This window comes from Dromiciops gliroides, chromosome 4 (genome assembly GCF_019393635.1).
Source record: "Dromiciops gliroides isolate mDroGli1 chromosome 4, mDroGli1.pri, whole genome shotgun sequence".
Taxonomy (NCBI): domain Eukaryota; kingdom Metazoa; phylum Chordata; class Mammalia; order Microbiotheria; family Microbiotheriidae; genus Dromiciops; species Dromiciops gliroides.
Genome location: NC_057864.1, coordinates 317,924,315 through 317,934,432, shown reverse-complemented (window position 1 = coordinate 317,934,432; position 10,118 = coordinate 317,924,315). Strand labels below are relative to the sequence as shown.

The 10,118-nt window shown below is 35.9% G+C and overlaps 1 pseudogene; it reads left to right on the top strand.

Annotated features, from left to right (window-relative positions):
• The first annotated feature begins 8,144 nt into the window (after window positions 1-8,144).
• LOC122725557 lies at window positions 8,145-8,556 on the top strand (annotated as a pseudogene).
• Window positions 8,557-10,118: the final 1,562 nt, after the last annotated feature.

Genomic DNA, 10,118 nt, shown 5'->3' with positions numbered 1-10,118 from the left:
TACCTTCTTAGGCAGTATTGATGATCAAATCAGATCAAATACATGAAGTGTGTTCCAAACTTTCAAACACTATATGAATGACCTTTAGTGTAGTAAGTGGGATCATTACCATCATTCTCATATACACTCAGAATTTTTTTTAGAGTTGCTGGAGCAGAATGGGAAAAATTACAAGCTAAGTAACAAAGGTTGGTTTTTGTTTTCTTTTTTATTCTTTTGGATAGAGACAGATGCATAAATGATAGAAGGTCTACAGTGTGTTTTGCTTTTGACCTGAAATTCATTTTAATCCAAATATTCAGTATACAGAAGAAGTTATTTGCTTTTACTTGTATAATCACCAACACTTTATAGAGGTAATTGTGTTCCTGAAAGCTCAGTAGGAATTTATTCCAAAAACCCTTTCTAGAAAGTTGAGGGATTTAAAAGGTGTCATTGGGCACCTTGTATCCTCCAATATTCAAGTACTTAATTCTCCAGGACAATTGTCAGTGTGAGTGCTCATGATAACATTATATGCTGGATCAAATGTCTGCATTCCCAGCCTGTTACTAAAATCAACACCAATCAGCAGTCCCAGAGCTATTTAATTTTTACCATGGCACTCATCAAGGCTTCCCTCTTCCCTTGCGTTTATTTACATTAATAATGGAACCTTAGCTGTTATGCTCAGAGTGAAATATTCTTCCCAGGGCCAGTTTATGGAGCCAAACACTTTTTCAATGTCAAGTAGAGCTCAAGCCATTGACTCATTGTTTTTGTTTTCCCAGATAATGTCAAACATATGTCTCAGATTATGTATGGTGAACCTGCTCAGAATGAATTCTGACTGTACTTGGTGTACAGATTTAGACACCAGCCTCTGCAATCTAAATGCTTTTATACTGACCAGATGTTGGGTCTCCACCCATAAAAATGATAGGCAGAGAATAATCTAAATTCTATAGCCAAAATTATCTGCCAACTAGTATGTTAAGGTATGACTGAAAATATTGATTTATGATTTAAAAGAATTGAAATTGTTCATGAGAAGGGTAAGTCTATCTCTGGCATATGTCCTCTACAAAAGGATTATTATTATTATTGTAGTTCTCAGGGGTAAAGCACAATATCATGTCCATTTTAACTGTGTGTGATTTGGGTCCATCTCTCCAAGATACCCTCTGTTATTCTTCATAAAAATCATTGAAATTTCAGAGCATAAAAATGAGAAAATATTCCTCTTATTGCCATTTTATAATGAAAAAACATCATGTTTTTTAATACTCATCTCTAAATAGTTTTACTTAGTAAGGCATTCAGTTTAACTTGTAGATAAGCACAAAAGAAATGAGGTGCTTCATTATAACCCAATACCTGAAGTATTTATTAAGGAAATATGATATATAAGGCATTGTCTAGATGACTGAGATACAAAATTGAAATAGGAAAGTTGCCAAATACTAAAGTATATTACATTTATAATAGGTAAAATGCATATAAACAATACACATATAAATAATACATGATAAATTGAGGTGAGGGAGAGGGATAGAGAGAGGGGGAGGGATAGAGAGAAGGAGAGGGATGGAGAGTAGGAGAGGGATGGAGAGAAGAAGACCAAGAAGAATACCAAGAAGAACAAGAAGAAGAACAAAAACATGAACAACATGAAAAGCAACAAAAAAGAACTAGAAGAAAAAGAAAGAGTAGAAAGAGGAGGAGGAGGTGATGATGGGAATGAGGGAGAGAGGGAGGCAGAGAGAAAGATAAAAACTAGGGGGAGAGGTAGGAAAGTCTTCCTTTGGGACTGCCCTTATTTAGAACAGAGGTGCTAAACCTCTTTTTGTTTGTTTCATGAACACCTATGACAATCTAGTGAGCTTAATGGCCCCCTTCTCAGAATAATGTTTTCATTCTCTTTATTATTTTTGTTCAAATATGTTTCATTTTTAGTTTGAAATTCTTTCCCAAACTCTACCCTCGAATGCATGATAAAACCCATTACAAAATTTTAAGATATGGAAAATAAATACTACACTATTTAACTCCCACCCCCACCCCCATCCCCACCCCCAGTCCTTCAATATGCACTCTGAAACTACCAGTTCTCTTTCTAGAGGTGGAAGGGATCAGGAGGTTTTTTTTTTTTTTAATTGTGATGGGTCATTGGTTTAATCAGACACTAATTCTTTCAGTTGACTGCAATATTTCTTTTATCATGTACATTGTTTTCTAATTGTACCCACTTTATTTTGCATAAGTTCATATGTCTTGCCATGTTTTTTTTCTGAAATCACCACTTTCATAATTTCTTATAGCACAATAGTATTCCATTTATTCATGTCATAATTTATTCAGTCATTGATAGGCATCCCCTAAGTTTCTAACTTTTTTCTATTAAGAAAAAAAAGCTGCTTATCAATTTTTGTACTTATGGGTCCTTTTACTTTATATTTTATCTCTTTGTTGTTGCAGCATATTCCTGATGCAAAGTTTCTGCCCATTGTAATAGCTTTTGGTATATATTACAAAATGTTTTTCAACAAGGGTTAGAATAATTCATAGCTCCATCAATATTGCATCAGTTTTCTTATTTCCCCACAATCCCTACAGCATTTGTCATTTCCCTTTTCTGTCATGATTTTCAATCCTATGGTTGTGAGGTGGTACATAAAGGTTGTTTAAATTTGCATCACCTCGTAACGATTGGAATGATGCCATCTGCTGGAGACTTACTGTAGAAAGGCTCCACCATGAGGTGAAGGTCTCTGAGGGCAAGACCATGCGTCTTTTCTTTGGTGTCAGGAAGTGACGTTTGCTTGTGGGAGGAAGAAGGGGGAGGTGGGCACTCTGACTTGCTCTCTTTCCTGTGTACTCTGGCAGAGAGTAGAGCTAGGAATGCTCTCTCCCTTTAATAGATAGAGGAATCTAGGCCTTTCTCTCTCTCTTCACCAAATTCTTATTCTCCTTAATAAATGCTTAAAAGTCTAACTCTTGCTAAAGCTTATAATTTATTGGCGACCACCAATTGGCTTTTTTAGACAGTATAGCTAGAATGTTAACCTTAAAACCTGAATTATTAGTGATTTAGGACTCTTTTCATGTGATGTCTTTTATTTTTTCCTCTAAAATTTACTTATTCAAACCCCCGCACCACTTAGTGAAAAAATGGCTGCTGTTATATATTTCGTGGTCAAGTCTTTGGTCACTCATGGGAGTGGAAGTCAAAAACTTCAGGCATGAGGCAAGTGAAGGGAAAAGGGGAAGCAGGCTGGAAAGGGAAGGGTGGGAGGACGGGGGCGGAACAATAGGGGCAGGAGGGAAGGCAAGGGGGCACTCACTGCCTGCAGAAGAAAGGAAGGAAGGAAGCAGGGAGAAGGAACCCTGGGCAGGTGGAGGGTGGCGGAAAGCAGGCCAAATGTGTTTCTTGTAAAGGAATTTCTGTACCCAACTATGTGTGTGTATCTGTGCATGTGCATTAATTCTTTCCTCCTTAATTTAGTTCAAATGAGAGTGAAGTTCAAGAGTTTCCTGATTCTCCATTCTCCCCTCCATTGAATAAACTCATCCTACCATACTCCATTTTTGTGAGAGAATTTTCCTGATTCTTCTTCTCCCTTTCCCCCTCTCTTAGTATATCTCTCTCTTTTTTTTCAGGGCAATGGGGGTTAAGTGACTTGCCCAGGGTCACACAGCTAGTAAGTGTCAAGTTTCTGAGGCTGGATTTGAACTCAGGTACTCCTGAATCCAGGGCTGGTGCTTTATCCACTGTGCCACCTAGCCGCCCCCACTATATCTCTCTTTATCAACCTTCCATTCTTTTGAGATCATCCCAATGTAACAATAACGTCTGTGCCCTTTTGTCTATGTAGAATACTTGTAACAGTCCTTGTGATGACAAAGTTCTCAAAAAATACAAGCATCATCTTCCCATGTAGTAAGGTAAACAGCTTACCCTTATTTAGTCTCTTGTGATTTCTCCCTTGTGTTAACTTTTTTGTGTGTCTTTCATAGTAGCTATTTTGGTTAGTCTTTTTTTTTTCCTCATTTTTCCTGCCTACTTCTCAATTTTGGAATTCATGGCAGTTTTGAATTCTGCTCTCCTCTTGTTGCTGGGGTGGGGAGAGGGTCGGTGTCTGGTTAGAGTTTCTGTCACTTATGTATAACTGTTGCTTTCTCAAATCATTTTGGGGATATATATACGTTTTCAGGGCTTCTAAAGTGGTATAATCCAGAAAGATATATTCATTGACCTCCGGCACCTCACTCTAAATCCTGAGTCAGTTTGGGACTACTGTTTTAGGTGTAGTTAAATAATCATAGCCTGTTGCTGGACTCAGGCACAGTTAGTCTGCTGGGAGGTTCTGCAGCTTCAGAATGACTGAACTGCTACCCCCTTCCCCCTTTGATTTTGGTCTCCTGCCCTTTTTTTATTCCACTGTGTGCTTATGTGTGGGGCTAAATGTTAGAATTGTATGCCCAGTGTACTTTGGGGTTCAAAGACATAAAGTTATGTTTTGAGAACTTTTTTTTCTTCTTTAAAATGTAAAGTCCCTGCTTTTTTGTACCCACGGGCATTCCTTTCCAATTTTGAACAATGCTGAAGAATTGGGTAATGGAAGACAGAGTTTGCCAGATGGCACTCATTTCTGCTTCCAAGGCTATTACAGAAATCCCATGTAATCTCTTTCTGTTCAGGTGCCCATGTCCCTTTACCATTATTGGTTACTATGATGCTTCACACTCCTGTGACTATGGCCACAACCATAGGAGATAATGCTTCTACCTGTTTTCATTCTGTTACTACTTCTGCTCTTCTTAGTTTCTGAACAGTTCCCATTCCAATGTCTATAGATCTTCTCTGTCCTCCTAAGTTTGTCCTGGGCTAGATAAAATGATTCACTATGATTTTATCTTTACTTTCCCAATTGGAATTGGGTTTGTTATGGTTTCTAAATCATTTTAAGGAAGATATGCAAGATCTAAGGTAAAATTCCTAGCTTTTATTCCATCATCTTGACTCTAATTCCACAGAATTATGTTTCTAAATGCAAAATTTAAAAAAAATGAAACACATAGAATTATTTTGGTTGAGTTGTGTACAACTCTTTGTGACTCCATTTTTCTTTTTTTGGCAAGGGTACTGAAGTGATTTGCCATTCCTTCCCAAGCTCACTTTACAGATAAGGAAACTGAGGCAAAGAATGTTAGGTGACTTGCCCAGAATCACACAATTGGTATCTAAGGCCAAATTTGAACTCATAAAGATGAGTCTTCCTGATTCCAACCCAGTTCTCTATCCACTCTACCATTCCAACTCCACAGAATTATGTTTGTAAATGCAAAGAAAGATGAAATACATACAATTATTAAGACAAAAATTTATCTCAAAATACATTTTTCAAGATATTTATGAAAATACTGGTTGACAGCTCTGTGATTAAAAACATTTACTTTGGAGAGAGCCTATGAGCTAAGTTTTGACAAGAGATTTTAGAAGGTAGAAGGGAAAGGGAAAGGGTCAAACTTGGCCAGAGAAATGCCAGAGGGAGATGAAATGCCAAGTGCTAGGAAAAGGGAAGCACACCAACTTGGCCAGTATGTAAAGGGTATAACATACAATAAAGACAATTTGATTGGAACCAAGTTGTGAAAGGGATTAAATGCTAAATTTCATCATTTGTATTTTAAACTAGATTCCAATAAGTTTCAAATGAGTGTCAAAACTTTGGAACTAAAACCCAGGGATTCTTCTACTTGCTCTCCATATTCTTTAAAAAAATGCTAATATTGTTCATGTTCAGGAAAGATTACTGTCTACTTTTTGAAAACTAAAGTTCATAAATAATCAGCTTATTGTAAAAGGTTACAATGAAATAAATACTAGCACCTGTGATTTGCCAGTTTTCTATGATTTTTTTTGGTGAGGTCACGGTGGAGACAGGTAGGGTCAACATAATAAATAAAAATTATAATTGCACTTTCTATATGCACTTTTACATCTACTTAATTTCATTTCCATAAAAAAGTCCAATGAAAAAGGTATTTCTGTTTTACAATTAATGAAATGAAAAGCAAAGGGATTGTGAATGACTTGTCTAAGACTAAACATGCAGAAATAATGTGAACATGTGTTAGAATACTTAGGCTGGTACTCTTTTTGTATATTATAAAGTATTTCATAATTATTAGTTATTTTACATAAGTTATGGATTTTCTTAAATAATCCCCAAATATGATGAATTAATACCAGTCTATGGTCAGTCTTTATCATTTAGGCAAAACCAAAACTTTTAACATGAGCTATCTGAAAAATGGGATTAAACTGGTATACTCAACTACTTGTATCTGTTCTGATTCTTTGGCAAATTCTCTATTACATGTGAGATCCAAGGCAAAATCTATTATCTTCAGGAATATGTGAAACTGACTAATATTGTCTTTTAAAAAAATCTCTTTGGATAAACTTGCCCAGAAGCAGTTCAAGCTTCTTAGAAGACTTTCTTGCATAGAAGAAAGTAAACTCTGAAAAGGTCAAGACAGAGTTAGGAGCTCATTTTCCTACTAGATGGCTTAAAGATATGGAGGAATCAATGTGAGACTTGAAAAATACACCTGATCAATAAAATCCAGAGAGTTTCATGTCTTTACTACAGTGTGCAACTAAGAATTACAATCCAGGGGGAGCTAGGCGGCACAGTGGATAGAGCACTGGCCCTGGAGTCAGGAGTACCTGAGTTCAAATCCGGCTTCAGACACTTAACACTTACTAGCTGTGTGACCCGGACCAAGTCACTTAACCCCAATTGCCTCACTAAAGAAGAAGAAGAAGAAGAAGAAGAAGAAGAAGAAGAAGAAGAAGAAGAAGAAGAAGAAGAAGAAGAAGAAGAAGAAGAAGAAGAAGAAGAAGGAGAAGAAGGAGAAGAAGAAGAAGAAGAAGAAGAAGAAGGAGAAGAAGGAGAAGAAGGAGGAGAAGAAGAAGAAGAAGAAGAAGAAGAAGAAGAAGAAGAAGAAGAAGAAGAAGAAGAAGAAGAAGGAGAAGAAGGAGAAGAAGAAGAAGAAGAAGAAGAAGAAGAAGAAGGAGAAGAAGGAGAAGAAGAAGAAGCAGAAGAAGAAGGAGAAGAAGAAGAAGAAGAAGAAGAAGAAGAAGAAGAAGAAGAATTAAAATCCAAATGTGAAAACAACTTTAAATAGTTATTTTCCAAAATTATCCAGAAAGCAGCAAGGGAAGGTGGAGTGCCATAGGCAAATCCTTTCTTCTATTGTATTAAGAAGAAAAGTTAAAGATTTCAAATGGGTTATTACAAAATTACAATATTGAAAAGAAAATAACATATAAAATTCTTGTGTCTTTTCAGAAAATTAAACCTAATTTTAATTTGGTGAGGAACTTATTAAATAAATGAAACAGACTTCCTTTTCTGGAACCTATGCAGTATAGTTCAAACCCCTTATTGTCACAACCATTAGTAAAAATTAGTGTTCTTAGGATTTTTGAAAACTATACTATACTTTTATATTTAGAAATGAAATAGATCCACTAAATCATTCATTTATTCATCGAAATAGTAAATTTTGGTGTTTGCATTTGCATTCTCTGTAATCATAACTGCATCGAAGAGCAAAAGAAGAACCCTGTATGACATGAATGATACATATGGTATACATAGTAAACATAATGGTTTTTGCCAGAAAAAAAGTCAAAACATCATCAATAAATTACAAAAAACTAAAATCAGAAATACTTCCCAATTAAATTGATATTTATTTTAAAAGTATAAAATGCTTTGACTTTGAATATCTATAATTCTACAAAATTAAAGATGTGGTAAAATTAATTTACCATTTAATAGGACATTTCTTATGCAGCTGAGCTGTATGTAACATCATTGCCTTGAGTACTTGATAAATACTTATTAGCTGAACAGTTGATATTCTGCTAACATGACAACCAGGGTTATTTAGAATGAGTATGTCATTGAAGAAGTGAGATACAAGCCTGAGAAGTTGTGTAAGCCAAAGTGACACAATTATTCAGCTGGTTTATGCCAAACACCTTCTTATACATGAATAGTTATAAATGCCAGCAGATTCTTCTCAGTCCAACAATGAACCATAATACATTATTAATAGGGATACTATAACACTTTCCGGGAGCCAAGATGTCTAAGCGAGGATGTGGTGGGTCTTCTGGAGCCAAGTTCCAAATTTCATTGGGTCTCCCAGTGGGAGTTGTCATCAATTGTGCTGATAATACAGGTGCCAAGAACCTGTACATCATCTCTGAGAAGGGAATTAAGGGAAGATTGAACAGGCTTCCTGCAGCTGCTGTGGGTGACATGGTAATGGCCACAGTCAAAAAGGGGAAACCAGTGCTCTGGAAGAAGGTTCACCCAGCAGTGGTAATAACACAATGGAAGTCATATCAGAGAAAACATGGTGTTTTCCTATACTTTGAAGACAATTGCAGGGGTTGTAGTAAACAATAAAAATAAAGTCATCATACCACCTGTTGCTAAGGAGTGTGCTGATGTGTGGCCCAGGATTACATCAAATGCCGGAAGCATTGTTTGATTCTCTTAAAGCTCTCTTGTAAAATCACCTCATGAAAATGCCAACTGATTGGCTTTCTTGCTTGCTTTGTGTCTTTCTTTTCCTTGATTTTTTTCAAAACCAATGAAATCTGAAAAAAAAAAGCTACATAACTGATGTCATTTTCACTGTTTTCATTCATGTTCTACCCTTAAATTCAAAATCTAACACAATGTATAAAAATTTCACCCACATTGCAGTGATCATCCTTTTGTAAAGCCCACAAAAGTCATGTTCATCCTCATTATGCCATGACCAACAAAGTGTGTGTTCCCTTGTATAGTTCAGTAACCTCATCTGAATGGTTATTCCCTCCAGTGATACAAATGAAAACTAATCCATGACTTTTCATGTTGTGTAAATCTTATTCATATCTTTCTATAAATCCTTCAACAAAGATCCACTGAAAGAGTTAAATCCTCCCTGGTTCTTTGAATATTTTGTAGATATTAATGTAGCACTTAGGTTGTCTATCAGTTATTTATCAATCACTTGATCAATAAACGTTTATTAGGCATTTACTATGTGCTAGGCACTGTGTTGATTTGTCAATTTCACAATCACACTGCCTCACTGTTCAGCACTCTCATATCCTTGTTTTTATGCCAATTTTCTCATTCATGCTGGAAGCCAATTGTGAGAAATAATATCTAAATTCACCAAGAAACAGTGGCATACCTGAGCCATCATGAGCTTCATTTGTGATATGAAGTGACCTTACTGTATGCATGTTCATTAAATGGATTAATTATGTAGAATTGCTATTGTATAGTGCTTGAATTTTAGGGACCTAATAAGTATTAGTTGTTGATGGCATGCAAATATGAGACAGACTATATATGGTAATGCTTCCAGATTCATAGCAAAGTCTAATAGTAGGGAAAGGAGGAAATGCCAACAGTTGACACAGGTGGTACGGCCGGCTGATTCATCCTGTTTATATAGCCTACAGCTGGTTGGGACCGTAAGACTCACTGTCACCTCCCTGGGGATACCCAACCTTCTTTTAAGAAATCCTAATGTTGGCTGGGAAATGTGCCCTGTCTGGCTGGAATATAAAAGCAAGATATGTAGTGCTCTTTTTCATTATTTAAACACTGTTGCCAGATAGTATTATTCATATTTTTATTAGACATTCCATGAAAGGAACAATCTGGAAAGTCAATCAAGCACAGCTTCTTTGTAGTCTGACTCATGCAGCAAAATTAAGGGTAATTTCCACTTTGTGGCAATAAGAATGAAATCGGCTAGGATCACTGGTGAATCCATGAAAAATGTAATCAAGATATCAATATTATTAGTAAAGGTCTCAGTGTCTGAATGCTTCTACACTAAATTAGGGGCTCTACTTACAGTATATTTAAATGGAGACACATACAACATTTATCTTTGGCAAAGATTTAGATTATGAAATTTCCCCTAAGGATGTAGTTGTACTACTTAGTCAAATATGTTACAGTTTCTTAACTCTAATAGCTCCTACACTTCATTCAACTATGTCTTTTTATTATTATTATTTTGATTTGGGATACTAATTATCAGCT